Source organism: Rhinatrema bivittatum, chromosome 11 (assembly GCF_901001135.1).
Source record: "Rhinatrema bivittatum chromosome 11, aRhiBiv1.1, whole genome shotgun sequence".
NCBI lineage: Eukaryota > Metazoa > Chordata > Amphibia > Gymnophiona > Rhinatrematidae > Rhinatrema > Rhinatrema bivittatum.
In genome coordinates this window covers 11,215,979-11,233,445 of record NC_042625.1, presented here as the reverse complement: position 1 = coordinate 11,233,445, position 17,467 = coordinate 11,215,979, and positions in this window count along the sequence as shown.

Genomic DNA, 17,467 nt, shown 5'->3' with positions numbered 1-17,467 from the left:
TCTGCGACCGACAGTCATAACACGGGCTAGAAATGTTTTTAAATAAATTCATGTTATCTAATGCTTTGGTTCTATTACTGGATTGCTGTCACCTGTCTGGTGCAATAGAGTTCAATACCTACATCTTATGACCCTTTAATCCACTGTTAAACAGCCTTGGAAATGGAAAAGTAAGGAATCTCCTCTATTGCTACAGCATACATGACAGGACAGAGAATCAAGTCCAAAATAACAGTGAAGTATGATATGGGTGAGTACTGCAAAAAAAGAAATTAGCCTTCCTTTCCCACTGTCTTTCACTATTTCTTTTATCCTTGTGTTTTTTCCTTGTTCTATTTTGTGGTGCAAAGTTCTTACACAGTAACCTAGTAAATGATGGCCCATCTAGTGTGCAGTTGCATTGGTCCAGGAGAACGCTGGAATCGTGGTAGGGCTGGGATAGGTACCTCAACACAGAAAGCCATCGGAGTCCCACTGAGGAGGCGATGCACTCAATCCTAGCACGTGGGGGGAGGAAAGGTGGCTACAGCCACTGTTCTGATCCCCTGCCAGTCATAAAAAAAAAAGAGCAGATGATGGTCCTGCAGCCCTCAGGCCCACTGTCACTTGGGAATGCCATCTGGGGCAGGAAAAGGTGACTTAAAGGAAAAACAAGGGGGAAGACATGGTGGTAAGTCCCTGAGATTCCGAGACCGTCTTTGTTCCATATTTAGATGTGCACAGCTTCCTCTCCAAATCAAACATACAGGAACTGGGTTCCTACTGAGTACAGGTAGCTTGAATACTGCTACTTCTGTTGCCAGCAGGGTTCGGTAGACGTGCTGCTCATTTTCTGCCAGATCACACCAGGTCATCAACCTGGAACCTTTTCCAAGTGTGGCAAATTGTTTCCTTTCACCCATTACACTCAGGGTGGAGGGTGGAAGCTGCTGCTGCTGGACCCTACCTTCTCCCGCTCAGTCCCTTTTCTAGAAAATCTCAACAGAGAGGGTGCAGGAATTCAGAAACATCATATGTGGAAGGCCAAATCTAGAGTCGGAGCATTAGATTTTGATTATACAGGGATATTTCCCCACCTTTTTTCACTGACCTAATGAAGGGAAACTAACTCTCTGAAGCTAATCACAGATGTATTGAGTTAGTCCAGTAAAAAGGTCTTGCCTGCAACTTGTCTGTTGACCCTTAATTCTACATATCCAAGTGGACTAACACGGTAACCGCAATTCGTTGCTCAACTGGGGCTAGTATATTTCTGTAGTATTATACACGCTATAATTTTATGAATACTACAATAGATAGATTCCATTTATAAGAATATCATTTTAAAGATGTATCATATTCTTCTCATGCTTGCTATGCCTGTTACAAATGTTTTGTTGTTGGCACATTTTTAAATGATTCTGAGTATATTCTTGTCAGAGACTTTCACCATATCATAAATTTACAGTATTGTCCCCAGTATTTATACTGTGGTTCTGTTCACAGTCATAAATTTACTATAGAGCCTGAAGCTTACTATAGTCGTATTTTATCGCAGTAAATGTTCTAGTCACTACTGTAAATTAAGATGGTAGGGGACAGATGTATTTTTCACTTAGAAAATATTATGAGAGAAACCCCTAAGCACATCTGCTCCTAAAAACAGCAAAACTATATTTTCTAAAAGACTGAATACCAAAACAACAAAAAAGCCCATAGTCACACTGTGATATATTTTCCAGAATAACAGCAGCTATAATTATTGCGATATTCAGGGTTGAAATTAATCTGATTTTAGAAGTGCACAGTCCTTTGCTGGCGATTGTCTCTCGGCTTTTTCCGGAAAGGAGTTTTTCAACACATGCCCAGCTTTCTCCTAGTTTCCAGTTTTCACAGCTGGTCCAGGGCCACGAGCTGCCTAGGAGAAACCAGTGCGGTCTGCCACTCACCCAATCCTAAAAGTGGTTAATTCGGAGCCATTGGTTGTGCATAGAGTGATGGGTGGAAGGGGGGCAGCTAACGTTTCTTTTTTTAATGAGAATATGGGATGGTGAGCTGTGGATGCACCCTTCTTCTCGGCAATAGAAGATCATAGCTTATTCTGTTTCGCAGCCATCTGTGAGCAAAGCAAGATTCTGTCTAGAGAACACGAAGGGCAATTTTCAAAAGCCATTACCCATGGAAATGGCCCAGTGTAGGTATGTTCCCAACATCCTCCTCAGTAACGACCAAGCAAATTCATTCATTCCGTTTTCTGCTATTCCCTTATCCTCCCTGAGCATCCCTTTCACTCCTCAGTTATCTAGGGGTCCAACTTACTTCCTCACAGGCTTTTAGCTTCAAATGTACTTGAACATGGTTTTATTATTAGTTTTTGCCCATCATACATGGAATTTCTGGTCATAAGATTCCACAGTGCATTTTGTGTCTTGCAGGATTTTTATCCTGCTTGAGTCTATGCCATCCTTTATATATACTGTCACCCCTCCACCAATTTGATCTGTCCTGTTACATCAAAATAATGTATACCTAGTATCACAGTGTCCCATTGGTTATACTCCTTCCACCAAATATCTGGGATGCCTATGTCTTTATCCACGTATAATGCCATTCTTTCTAATTCTCCAGTCTTACTTTTCAGACTCATGTACATAAGTTCACTGTGAAATTGATGTAACTTATGAGCATGGTTGTCACACAAGTTACCTGCAATGTTATAAAATTATCCTCCTAACACCACGTAACGTGGGATGCATTCAATGTTAGCATCTACAAACAAAGAAATAACCTCCATAGCGTGTACAAAGTATTAGCATGCACAGCAACCTAAAAACTATATAGCTGCATGCTGAATAGCTTGAGAATGCTAAATAGCCTATGCATGCTAAACAAAATAGTGCAAGCATGCTAGTCTGAGCAAACTTGGTTCTCTTTCACTCTTGGCTCTGCCTTCTTCCTTCAAAAGTATTCATAATCTGTTGCGCAACATCACCCCTCCTTGGATTTCCTCACCATTAAAGATATACACTTCATCACGACCACGCAGATCTGTGTCCCATGGCCTCCTTGATATACCCTCCTTTAAACTGGCTCACCTTGATGAGACCCGTGAATGGGTTTTTTCCACTGCTGGTCCAACTCTCAGGAACTCAGTGCCAGCACACACATAAGGAGCTTGAAGGACCCGTCAATTTTCAAGAAGGAACTTAAAACCCATCTATTTAAGATGGCATTTGAAGAGAGTTAACCTTCTGGAGACTTCTTCTTCTGTCTGGAATGTCTCCCGTCTGCCTTGATGGTTCATTTTTTTTTATTTATTCCATATTATTGTTGGATGTGTAAATTGTACCCCGACCTGAACTTTGAAAGGGTGGTTATGCGTTTTTAAATGGATAAATAAAATAAAATGAATATGTAAGCCTTGAACTGCTTGTCAGTGCTAAAAGCAGAATCAAGATAGCTTCTGGAATGCAGGAAAAGAAGTGATCAAAACACAGGGACCAAGAAACAGAGTTAGCAAAACTGCAGCCAAGGCCTCAGGAGCAGCCATAAGAAAGGAAGTAGAAGGAAAGTGTAGAAGGACGAGAGACTGAAGTGCCTGCAGAAGGTGTTTTAGAGGCAGGTGCATGCTTTTTATAACCTAAAAACAACAAGATTCTGGAACTAATACCAGAAAAGTCAGGGGTGTTTTCTGGCAATGACTGCACTAAAAATGGCTGGGTGGCCAAGGAGCAAATTTGGCAACAAATCACCAGCCTCAAAGTCACCTACAGCAGTGACGAACACATCAAACATAGATATCAGGATATAAAATGGGATATCTGTAAAAAGTCCAAGATGCAAGCCTTTCACATGAAGGCAGCAGGTGGCTGTATCTGTCCAGTTCACATCACACAGCTGGAGCAATGCCATGCTGAAAGATTGTATCCAGGGGTCATTAGTGACCTCACTGAGTCCACAAAGAGAGCTTCAGCAATACCGCAGAGCTTCCTGCACTACAAAACTATCATTTAGAAAAACACAGAAAGAATCCTCCAACATTCTTTACTGAGTTGTCTATTGAGTCTGTAGGAGGTTACAGAGCTAGTGGGTGGAGAAACTATTAGGTAAGACCATTTGGGAGGGTTGTTGGCAACCCTTGGCCTGGATCTTTGCAGAAGGACGAGATGAGCTGGAATACTCACATTTTTCAGGGCAGGGAAGCTGGAGGATCAGTATCTTGCTATTTGAGCCTGACTCTTCTGATCAAAGTTAAAGGGATACATGTCCTCCAACCATATTACTTGCTTATCTAGGATTCATTTCCCAGGTCCAATGGGTTTGGGGAGATCCCCCAAAATTGCAGCATGCACAAGACCCATGACCGTTAAGCATACAGCTGCCACAGAGTGACATGAAACCAACTTGGGAAGTGATGTTGTGATGCTGGATCCTGTGTCACCACCACCCAGAAAACAACCATACACCTAACAACTTCCTTTTGTGAGGAGAATGCATCCCAACAGATTCCCCAGGAGAAGATACAGCAGCATGAGCGGAGTAGAGATGAAATGAGACAGACACCAGCATCAGGAGCAGAAGACATGATGAGAAGAGGCAGCAGCTGAACTGTGACTGAAGACCACATCAAGGAGGCTGGAGTATGCGCAGAGCATCAAGGAAGGCTTTAGAGCTAGGCAGCAGAACCACAGTGGCAGACACTAGACCATCCCTTCTGATAGCTGGCACAGGAACTCTGTAGTGAGAACGGGCCCAGCAGGCTTCTTCCATCTAGCTGGCTCAGAAAGTCGGCATGGCATGGCTTGCCACTAGGGGGAGCATGTCTTTTGGGGGCCTACTCCTTGGATATCTATCAGGCTGGGGACTGCTTTGAGGCATGGAATCCTGTGATGCTGGGGAAGGCACCAATGAAGGCTTGGGCATCCTTTAAAGGATTTGCGTGAGGACATAGGTCATAGTGTTGATTGATGTGGCCAGCATCGGTACACCCTGTCTGTGTGCAGTAGTCTGATCCTGCAGGGCCTGGCTCTGCCTATTCACAGCCCTCCTGAGGCGCACTAGCTCGGCCCGTATCTGGCGGAGGTATGCCCCATGCCTCCATTCCAGCTTGTCCAGCTGCTTGTGCATCGACTCTTCTGTTGGAGGCAGGCTTGTTGTTGGTGCTAGTGCTGCTAGTGGTGTGGAGTTTTGAAATTTGGGCCTCCAAATGTGGCATGAGGGAGCAGCTGGGCTGCTCCTGCCGAGGGCCAGGTGCTTCAGGCTAGCATCATGGTGTGCTGGCTTGAGGTTGTGCTGCATCATCTAGCTCACAGTCTAGGCTGGGTTCCTCCAGGAAGCCGGAGATATTCAGTGACACATTCAGTGGGCTGGCTGAGCCTAGGGGGTTCAAGGTTCTGCATAGCCTCCTGAGGCTATTGCTGCTGCTGCTGCTGCTCCTCCTTCTCCTCACTCACCTGGGTCTGGGCATCCATCAGCAAGGAGTTCTGCAAAAGTGCTGTTGCACTGCTGGTCCCTGGGGCTTGATGGCTGGGACCAGAAGCTTCATGGGTCAGAGCTGTGAAAACAAAGAAGAAATAAGTAACAATGGCAGGAAGTATCCATTTTGCATCAGAGGTGCACTTTGCATCTAAAGCATTGTGAGCATCTTGTGCAAAATGAGGTGTACAACCATTGCAGCCTGGCCATTTACAGGTGAGGTGAACTTTCCGGCTGCATCTCACGTAGTGTCCAGCCACTCAGCCATGCCCTTGAACACATCTGGTCCCAGCCATTGCATGAGGCGCTCCTCCATGGGTGTGAGGATGATGGGACAAGGAGGTCCTCCTCCGGTTTGGTGTAAATATTTATTTCGGCTTGCCATCTTTGCCTTCAATTGCACTGTGATGTCCCGATACCTGTGGGCCACCTGCTCCCCACTGCATTGAACACCATTGAGCCTGGAGAAGGCCTTGGCTATGGTGCGCTAGATCTGGACCTTGGCTGCCTTCGAGATCTTGACCGCATAATTGCCAACAGCAATGGCATAATGCTCAAGAACCCCTGCAATCACTTGAAAGCCCTGAGATGAGGGCGTCCTGCTGCCTCATTGCCAGAAGGGGGTGCCACTTCTGCTTCTGAAGAGATGTCCTCCCTTTCCTCACTCTCCCTCCCACTCCCTTCCTCCTACCCCTGCCTTTCATACTCCCTTTACCTCTGCCCTCTTTCTCCATCCTTAACCTGCCATCCTCTTCCCTCAGTCCTCACCTACCTACCTATCCCCTTCTCCCTCCTCCTATCCCTTCCCTCCTGCATATCTCTACTCCTGTCCCTGTCCCTACTTCTACTCCTATTCCTCCTCCTAGCACTCCTGCCGTCGTCCTCCCACCTCCCCTTCCTCACGCTTCTCCTCTCCTCTCTCCCCATGCTTCTCACACTCCATTCTCCTCACTCCTCCTCACCACAACCACCACTCCTTCTCACTCCTCCTTATCACAACTACAACTCCTCACTCCTCCACAGCTCCTCTCCTCCTCACTCCTCCACTACCCCCATTCCTCACTCCTCCAGACAAAAAGACAGACAGACAAACATGACAAACTAACAAAAGCTTTCACATACAGAAAAAGACAAAAGAGATCAAGGAAAAGGGAAACAGATGAGAACATGAAACAGGACAATTCATTCAGTAATCACAAGAACCTCCAACTATTCACTAACCAACACCAACACCTACCTCCTTCAAAGAGGCAGCTGCAGGAAGCCGGTATGTATTCACAAATAAAATAGTGTACCACACATAAATCTACACATGACATAGCTAATGATGCGCCACACAGCTAAATTCACGTGACGTGCTGACACATCACGCAACACGCTAAGGTATCACGCTTAGCGGAAATAGCTTATGCGTTGCGGTAGACAAGAAATTAGCCTAACCACATCCATTTTTTTCACACGGGTGCTATTTCTGTTATATTTATAACATTTTGATGAATCTAGGCCTAAAGGCCTTATTTACTAAGCATATTTCCTTTAGACACAGATTGGAAGAAGAGCTTTAGTAAATCAAGTTCTAAGTTTCTACCTGAGACAATGGAGGGTGAAGTGACTTGCCCAAGTCACAAGAAGGGTCAGGTAAATCGCAGAACAAAAAACCCTATCCCCCAGAACAGCAAGATACAGTAATAGTTCAGTCCTGGCCAATTCCAACTTCCTTGGAATCACAAACATAATAATCAGCCCTAGCAACTCATATAATGGTGGTTCCCTTGAGGACTGGAAAGGCAAGAAATGGCTTTCTTACAAAAATCCAGTGAACAGGTTTAAATCGCAACTCAAAGGGAAAAGAGCTGCACAGTGAGGGTGCAAAGCAGCTGGCTGCATGCTGTTTGGTGGAAGTTAATTTAGCTGTGGGCAAAGAAAGGCCTGGTAATCATGCCCGACGGAGAATCTTAAGTCCTGTGCAGACTCGTAGCAACGCTTCTAGCTCGGGGTCCAGTCTCAGCAGAGGTATCCAAGAGACCCTGGGTAGTGTTCCCTAGAGCCCAGTCCCCAGCTCTGCCCTAAGTCAGAGCCTGTGAGGTATTTATTTATAGAGTCTTGTAGTGACATAGCAAGGACCAATGTAAAAGACCCTCAGGGACCCCCTTGGTATCGTTCTTCAAGCACTTCTTTCTTTGGTTAAAGTAAGATTATCTTCCCTCTCTGATCTGTGAGTGTCCTTGAAGGAGGCACACTCATGAAGACAGCCAGGCTCTGTAAATGGCAATACAGAAAGGAACTCTAAGCTGAATTAGCTAAGATGAAACAGAGAGTACTATTAACTTTTAAAATATTTTTGTACACCACTTTGGGAATTTTTTTTAGACTGGAAAATGGTCTAAGAGAACCATAAATAAAACAGAACTTCTTTGCCACTTTGGTATCATTTACAAGAGAAGTAATCTGCAATGACCCAGCTTCTAATCTTACAATGTTGTTCCAATGTCTGGCAGGCGTTGCGTTTAGCCGGTCGCGGGTCCATGCATTCACTAAATAGCATGTGTAGGAGGGCATGCCACGCTATTTCCCATGTATCAGCTACAGTCTAATTTGTCTATGACATTCCCTCATTAAATGCAGGTAGGTATTAATTATAGTACCTACCTGTTAACATCTTCTGACCTTAGTTTAGCGTGCATGCTACAACGTTAAAGGTGAATTTTAAAAGCCTGGCATGTGCGCAATTATGTTGGTCTCACATACGCCGAGCGGATTTTAAAAGCTGCTAAGATACTTGTGTATCTCCCAAAGCGTGCACATCTCAGAAATTTTCAAAAAGGGGCAGAGCGTGGGCATTTCGGCCCCCTGCCACGAAACTCTACTTCTGCTTTGGATGCTGCGTAAGTTAAAAAATAAAGAAAAATGGGCAGATCTGCTGGATTTAAAGGGTCGGGGGAACGTGAAGACTATCAAACCAGGGGGTTGAAGGAACTCTTAACTGGGGGAACTGGGGATGAAATGGTAAACATGGGAATGGTGTCAGTGTGCACCTCTTTTAAAATTCCACGAGTTACGCGGTAGAACTGGGATTTGCATGCCTACTTAAAATTTGGCACACGTGCGTGTAGCCAGGTAGTTTTATAACTTGCGTGCATATATGCGCGCATGTTATAAAATAGCTATGTCCCTGCACACATGTCTGCCCGCACGCCGGATTGGAAGGTACCATCTTAATGTATTTTTTGTGCATGCTAAATGGCCTTGGTGACTATGCTGACCGTAGTACTTACTGAAGAAAGGTACAGATATTGTTAGCTGCACACTTTTCTTCAGAAAACTACATATCCCGGGAATAATAAGATATTGGAAACACAAGCGTCAAAAGAAAAAATTAAAGCAGATATTCTGAAACATCTGACTGCTTTAAACAGCATGTCTCTCAATTTGGGAGCATTTTTGGCTGCCAAGTATGTTTTATCATTTACTTTGGGCAATCACTCAATACAAAAAGCATTCATAATAGGTTGAGTGAAGCCCTGGAGACATTTACAGGTTAAATTGATCTCTATTATCATCCCAATAGATGAGTGGGGAAAAATCAGAACTGAAATTCAGAAAAATAATAGATAAGCACATAAGATTCTTGGAGGTGAGAAAAGTGAGGGGAGAGTGCACATAAAATCAGAACTCAAGTAAGTTCTGTGGTAGTGCAGTAAATAGAGAGAACGGGCAGACTAGATGGGTCTTGCAGTCGCCGTTATATTCTCTATTGCTTTCTTTCTAAGTATGTGTACTTTTCTGGTGTTCTCCTTTCAGCTAAATGAATAATCTAAGATTATCTCGCAGTTGCTGCCATATATAGCTAATGCTGGCAATTAAATACATAGGCATTAATTCAATTGCCTTCACTGCAATAGGTTCAAATTGCCATCAAAGAATGCCCTTGCATGAGTGTGAAATCAGAAATCTCGAAGAAGGTGGCTTTATCTGTCAAAGGGCAGCGTCAGGAGGCTGAAAGGGCAGGCAGTGGGAAGCTGGATTGCATTTGACACGCATCAGCCAATCAAACAGCCTTTAAAGCGTTGAAAGCCTAAGCTATCCACTGCTATGTAATAGGTCCACTGGGGTCTTACTGGGGAACATTCCATGTAGGCTATGCTAGACCCTGGCTAAGTCTCTTGGTCTGGTCTTAATACCATAAATCACAAAAAAGGATACTTCTTAACAGTTCAAATTAAGATAAAATGCCCTAATTATCAGTCCAACAGCGACTTGTACTGTCCTCAGGCTACATATTTATTCTAAAGGGACTAGGCCTCAGCTTAGGCATACTTTATTGCTCTGACAGTTCACTAGAGCAGGCCCGGCTTCTTTCCTTAACTCGTTCTTAAAAAAGAAAAAAACCCCCTCTTTTCAGGAAAGAAGGTGACTTTCACTGGCCTGTCAGTCAGACGGCTCCTGAAAAGGAAATGTTCACTGCAGGCCCTGGGTAAGGTCACAAATCAGAATGAGAGGTTCTCCTCCCCGCAACCCCCTGCCCTGGCCCGTTGCTTAAAACCTACTGATCAGGCCAATTATTATTACTTAATGACTTTTCAATGCCAAGCCATTCAGATGGAGAACAAACATTTCTAGGACATGCCACAAAGCCACCAGCAGTCACTTGCATGTGTTCATTCATTCAATTTTCAGCAGAGAAAGGCAATCTAAAACTGAAATCTTGAGTCTAAATAAGCAAACATTAGCCAAGTATTTACAGAATTCAAGAAAGTTAGTGTAGCAAAGCTGCTTGGCACACAGCAGGTTTTTGGTCAAGCAGTAAGCATTTGTGTCTCATGTCTATAGGAATCCTCTGTATTGTATTTATTTGTTTTGTAAGGCACTGAAGGCTTTTCCTCTTAGTCCCTGTATTGATGAGTCATTCTGTAATTTGGCTGTAGTGCCTATGTAAAAGAAGAAAACAGCCCCTAGATAAGAAATCACAGGCGCAGGAAAAGAAAACCCTCAGAAGCAATCACAGAATCTGTGCCATTTGGCTCGCTCCTAATTGCCTGTTCTTGGTCTCACCCAGGGCCGTTGCAAGGGTATTAGGCGCCATAGGTGAACCTTCTGCCTTGCGCCTGCCTCCCCCAGTCACGCTGCCCCCAGTCTCAGCCTCGACTCCTACCTCACTCGCACCCACCGAGTGTGTGCTCCTCTGGACCACGAGCAGGTTGGGCGCTGCTCACAGCCCGCCGAATCTCTACTCCTCTTTGCCACGAGCAGGATAGGCTCCACTTGCGGCCCCACACAGTTGCTCTTTGGCGCCCTCTAATGGTTGGCGCCATAGGTGACCACCTAGTTCACCTAATAGGATGCGCCGGCCCTGGTCTCACCACCTGGACTTTGCTCATATACTTCAAGAAGAGGGGCTTCGGGTTTCTCAAAAGAGACATAGCAGCTCTCCATTTAGTACAGTCATGGAAGATAGTATAGGCACGTAAAATGAGCAGCTGTGATCAACAGCCCCATTACTGCCTGTATTCACTCCCCAAAACTATACTCAAAAAGACACCTTTAAAACCAAAAAATAATATGTCAACATGCAATGAAGCTGAAACAAGCCAACTTCAACCATATCAGTGTGGTATATCCTCAAATAACTCAGCATCAACAGTAGAGCATTTCACTGCAGTCTGTTCTTAAGCTTCCCTAATGCTGGGATATATTCTCCACAATCTTAGCGTCACCACTAGAGCATATCACTGTGGTCTGGTCTCCATCTTCCTGACACGTGCCCATGTTTCGCCTCCGATGAGACTGCCTTAGAGGAACACACAGAACTGCCACTAAAAACATACAATGAAAAAATTAACGCAAACCCACAAAATCACAAATAACCAAAATATCTCCAACCACCAACTTACTCTTCCAAATAACTGCCATCAAATCTGAATTAGTATAAATCAATCCTCTTCCAAAAGACAACTACCCAAGAAAACAAACATACTGTATAGAGAGAATTCAGAAATCTAACAAAACCTCAAATATCAGTATAACAACCCAAACCAAACTTACCTTAAAGCACATTGAAAGCCGCCTCTGTCATCGGCCTGACCCTGTGGAATGATTTGCCACTCAAGCTCTTGGAAATTACTGATTACAAACTTTTTAGAAAGAAGTTGAAAGCTTATTATTTTTAGCTAGCCTTTACTTGAAGTTCTGCATGTTGCGATCCTGCCCGCGAGGAGAGCGGGCAGGCTCTTACCTTTGCGGCCAGTCGGGCCGCCGACTCGCCCCACGGATCCCCAGCTGTTCGGTGCGGCGAGTCGCCGCTATCGCCATCCTCCGCGGCACAGAGGCCACGTTCTTACTTGCCCTGCGCGGCAGGGCCGACCCGCCGCGAGCTCTCCTTCGTGGCTGGGAACTTCGTCACAGCTCCTGCCTCTCCCTGACGCACTGCATCGCTCCCGGGGTCTTCAGCTGGCAGGGAGGCCGTCCCTGCCGGTGCCTGCAGTCTTCTTACTCCTTCCTGTTTTAGTCTTCGCAGCATGGAGCCGCTCCAGCAGCCTGCCTACCTTTAGCTCCATGGCAGGGCTGTTCCGCTGCCTGCCTGGCTTCCTCGGGCCTTCCACGTGGCTGAGGACGCCACCAGCTTCCAGCTCTCTCTTCTCCAGCTTCTAAAGCGCGGGCGAGCGCCTCTCGTCTGTTTTTCAAGGGCCAGCCAGGTGTGGCCCTCTGCTGACCCCTCCCTGGGCGTTGTCCTCTTCAGCCCTACAGAAGGGCTCAGCGTCCATTCCAGCTTTGCCTTCGCAAGGAGTTGGTCACTCCTGGGATCCTGCTGTCCTTCGCTCCAGGAGTCGGCCTTGTTCCAGTACTTCTGCAAGGTCCTGTGTTTCCTGTTCTTCGTTGGAGCTCCTCTTCTTGTCTTATTGTCTACGTTCCAATCCTGATGTTCACCTGCTGTTCCAGATGTCCGTGTTCCAGCCCTAAGGTCTGCCTTCTGATCCAGTATCTGTGTTCCAGTCCAGATGTTTGATCCTGAAGTCCGTGATCCTATCTTGCTCTCTTGAACCCCTGGTTCCTCGTTCCTGAGTCTTCTGTATGATTGGTACCCCGCGGCAAGCCATGTTGTGGTCCGCAACCAGCCCCACGGGTGGGCTGAGTAGGGTGCTTCATGATGCAAGTCTTGTACCTTGTTCCTGAGTCTTTTGAAAGCCAAGTACCTCGTTCCTGAATCTTCTGCAAGCTTGGTACCTCGCGGCAAGCCATGTCGTGGTCCGCGACCAGCCCCACGGGCAGGCTGAGTAGGGTGCTTCATGAGGCAAGCCTTGTACCTTGTTCCTGAGTCTTCTGAAAGCTAAGTACCTTGTTCCTGAGTCTTCCGAAAGCCAAGTACATCGTTCCTGAGTCTTCGTCTGTGCCTGAGTCTACGTCTCTGCTTCCTAGTACCTCGTTCCTGAAGTCTATGTCTGTGCATCCAAGTACCTCGTCCCTGAATCTCGTCTGAACCTCCATGTTCCGGTCTTCGCTGCCCTGGCCTCCATCCAGCCTGCCGCTTCTTGCCGTACCCTGCGGCAGGTCCGAAAGGGCTTGGAACGGTCAGAGGACTGTTCATAAGACCATCATTGAGTTGTTGGTTTTCCAAAGTGTGCAGGTCCGGAGGAGGGTCAGTATCTCCAGTCTTCAGTCCAGCCTCGCTCCTGTCCAGCCCATGCTCGGGCATGCCTCGCTCGGGCATGCCTCGCCTCGCCTCTTCGGAGTTCCTCTGGGGTCGAGCCGTGGCCCAAGAACACACATCTCTTGGTAAGTGGGACCGCTCTCCTAGCGCTCCACAACACTGCATGGCATGTTTTTTTTTTCTTTGACATTTTAGTTTAATTTATTGACTGTTGTATTGTATAATTTTATGTCCTTTTATGCTTTTTTTGTATATGTTTCCCTGTACACAGCTTAGTATGGTTTTATCCTCTATAGGCAGTTTATAAAAACAGGTAAATAAATAAAAATAACCTTACAACAAAGTCTCAAACAGCATGCAGCTCAGCCATATCCACACAAATACCAACAAAAAACAGAATTAATTTAAATTACTTTATACCCCCATATGGGACAATCCACCAATCAAAAAAACAATGTCATAAAAAAAATATAAAAAAGGGGAAAAACAACCAATCAGACCCAAAACCAGAGACACAATTGCAATCGATATCCCTGCAAAAAATCTCCCAATTCAAACTTCAAATTTAGACTGTATGGAATAATTGTATTCAAACTAAAACTCCATCTTTGCTCCATTTGTAATAAGCCCCAATTTAAATCTCCTCCCTGAGGACATAGAACAACTTGTTGAATGGCAAAAAAACCTCCATAAATCCTCAAGAGTAAATTGTTCACTTAACCAGTGCTGTACAAGAGAAGTTTCCACCTATGAATTGCTAATATTGCTGCGATGCTCAATCATACGCACCTTTAAAGAGCGAGCAGTCTTGCCCACATAAATAGGCGATTCAGAACAGATCATGGGAGAATGGGCGCCGAGTGTTGCGGGCCCGCTCTCCCAACGCATGCCCAGCCACTCCTCCTTGGCATGCAATCCTATATGTAAATGAGGGGTCACGCTAAAAGGAAGCGCTAGGTACGTATGTGACCAAATAAGGAGTCAGGGTATTGACAAGAATGTGAGCAGGTTTGAAGGTAATCATGTCCATTATTCACGTTGTCTCATCAAACTCTATAAAATGGAATACCATTCAATAGCCAGGTTTAATCCATAGGGATGTACAGTATTAAGTTTGTAAATCTATTGTTCTCTGAGATTCAGTATTGTTTGAGGATCACGCCCCCTTTCATTCACCGCGATGTGATCAATGACCCTCCATTTTAGATCCTCAAATGAATGCGACTGTTCTATACAGTGTGCCACTAACGGGGCCTGTAATTTAAGAGTAGATAAACGTGAATCATAGACATGATTACCTTCAAATCTGCACACATTCTTGTCAATACCCTGACTCCTTATATGGTCACATATAAGGAGTCCGATCTAGCGTCATACAATTAGTCTTTAAAAAGCCCGCCAAAAGTTGTTGTCACTTACGGTGAAACACCACGGAAGACGCAAGTATGTCTATAAGGTATGGTACCCGGTTATGTTAAAAATTTATTCTGAAGAACCAGCATCTTGTTAGTGGCTTACACTATCTATAATTAACGTTCAGACCTGTCTACATGATACCTTTAATCTTTGCATTTTGACATATTTTTGAAGTTGAATTCTACAACGCTGGAACAACGCTGGAACAACAACTAGCCCTGTGAAGAAGGAACCCCGCTTTCCGAAACACGGACCGTGTCGGGCAATTGATATATCCTGGATGTTGACTAATCAGCTCTTTGGGCTGACTACATGAATTATGCAAGCTGAAAAGTTAAGTGGCATATTATGTTGTGAATAAGAATATTTATTACAAGAGATGATATAATTACTACAGTATCGCATCACGAAAAATTTGAAAAAAATGACTGATTAAATCTTGTGGCAAAGATAAGATGTGCGATGCACATTTAATGATGTGTATTCATGAACACATATTGCCCAAATATGATGGTCACTAAAATTCATTGCTAATGGTTTTGGTATGTTAGTTTCCATTTTGGTAATTTGTTTTTCAACTACTACCACCACGCAAATTTTTATAAGTGTATGTTTGTGACACTGATTTCTGAGTCAGGTATTTTGGTATACATGGCATATTTAAAAACAAAATGAGCCTCCAGTATCTCTGGTTGGGCCTTCCCAGCCAAAAAACTACCCAGGCCCACTGACAAGGCTTAGTCCAAGCACCAAGGCTTAGACCCAGTGTTGGGTCTAAGTGTTGAGGCCTATTATCAGTGTGGGTTGAGGCCTAGTCTCAATGCCAGGGTCCAGTGAAGAGACCTGTTTCCAGTATTGAGGCCTATGCTTGGTGCCAGGGCCCAACACAAAGGCTTGGTTCTAGTGCCAAAGCCAACGAATAGCTTAGGCCGAGGTCAAGGCCAAGCTTTGGGGCCTGGCACTGAGGCCTGGTCCCAGCAGCTTAGTCTAGGCCCTGGCACCAGGACTCAATGCTGAGTCCTGTTCCTTGCATAAGGCATAGCTCAGTCTGTACTTGGTGCCTAGACCTGGTGCCGGGATCCAGAGCTGAGACCTGGTCCTGGCACCGTGGACTAGGCCTTGTCCAGGCCTAGCACAAGGGTCTGACACTGAGGCTTACACCTAGCCAGGCTAGACCAGGCTGGGGCCTCCAGTGCTCTGCCTGTGTTCCAGTGCTTGTAAAGTGATGCCATCCACCTGGAAGATGGCACTAGATTGATGTTATTGAAGCATCTTTTTCCAGGGAGGATGGTGCCATTTTGATGTATGGCTGTAGATCAAAATGGTACCAGCCACACCAGTGAAAGATGTCAATCTGGTGCCACCCACCAGGCAGATGGCATAATTTTAAAAGCACCAGGACAGGTGCAGGAGTACTGGTGGCCCTGACCCAATCCAGACCTAGGCCTCAGTGCCAGAACCAGGCCTCAGTATTAGACCCCAGTGCTGGGCCTCAGCACCAAGACCAGGCCTCAGCACCAGACCTTAATGCTGGGCCTAAGCCTCAGTCTGCTGGGCTGAGACCTTAGCACTGAAACCAGGCCTCAGTGCTGAAACCAGGCCTCAGTGCTAGGCCATGCATAGGCCTTAGTGACAGGCCCAGATTAGGTCTAGGTCTCAGCACTGGACCACATATTGGACTTAGGACGAGGTCTTAGCATTGGACTCTAGCACTGAGCCTAGGCTTCAGTGCTTGGCCCCAGTGCAAGGCCTAGGCCTAGGTCTGCACCAAGCCGTATAGAGCCTAGGCTTTGGTGCCAGGCCTAAACTGGGTCTAGACCTCAGTGCTGGGAACAGGCCTCAGTGTCTGGCATAGTGCCAGGACCAGTCCTCAGTGCCAGAATGCATGGCATCATTCTGATGTACAACCATAGAAATGTATGGCTTTACATCAAAATGGCGCTGGCCACACTGGTAGAAAGTGCTGAAGTGATATCATTGTGCGAGGGACTCAAGCAGAAACACTGGAGGCCCCAGCCAGGCCCAGGCCTAGACCTCAGCACCAAGACAGACCTCAGCACCAGGCCCAATATTTTGGACTAGGCCTCAGCTCAGACCAGAATTCAGTTCCAGGCCTAGGCCTCAGTGCTGGGTAGAGATTGGCCCAAGGCCGCTGTGCATAGACCAAGTCTCAGTGCAGCTTTAGTGCTTAGACCTCATCCTAGACAAGGCCTAAGCCTCAGTAATGGGTCTAGACCAGACCTAGGCCTCAGAGCCAGGCCAAGACTAGGCCTAGGCCTCGGCACTGGGACCAGGCCTTAGTACCTGGCCTGGCAGCAGGACCAGGTCTTGGCACCAGGCCTCAGATCTGGGTCTCAGTGCCACACTGGACCCAGCCCAAGCCAAGACCTCAGTGCCAGTCCTTGCCCATTTTTCATTTTCCTGGGCCTAGACAACTATGGCTGGTCCAGCTGAGTCTAAAGATCGCTTCCCCTATTGACTTCAATGGATAATTATTGGAAAGATTAAACTTTTTTTTTTTGCTTGAAATCAATTAAATGACTAAAGGTGACCTTGAATATTTTGCCTCTCCACATCCCTATTGGGAACTACAGGCCAGTTAGTTTGACCTCAGTGATGAGTAAATTAATAGAATCACTACTAAAATAGAGCTTAGTGCATTTTCTGGAAGCTCATAGATATAGGGGTCCAAGGCAGCATGGTTTTAACAGAGCTAGAACTTGTCAGACCAATCTGACTGGGTGACCAGAGAGTTGGAACAGTTAAGAGCCTTAGATGTAGCATACTTGTATTTCAGCAAGGCCTTTGATATTGTTCCATATAAATGACTTATAAATAGGGCTTCCATTTTTAAGTGTTTATAAATTGCAAATTTAGGTATTTATATGGCACCCCTACCAGATTGGCCATGCGGTATAACCCTCTATTATGGAACCATCCATACCCCTAAGT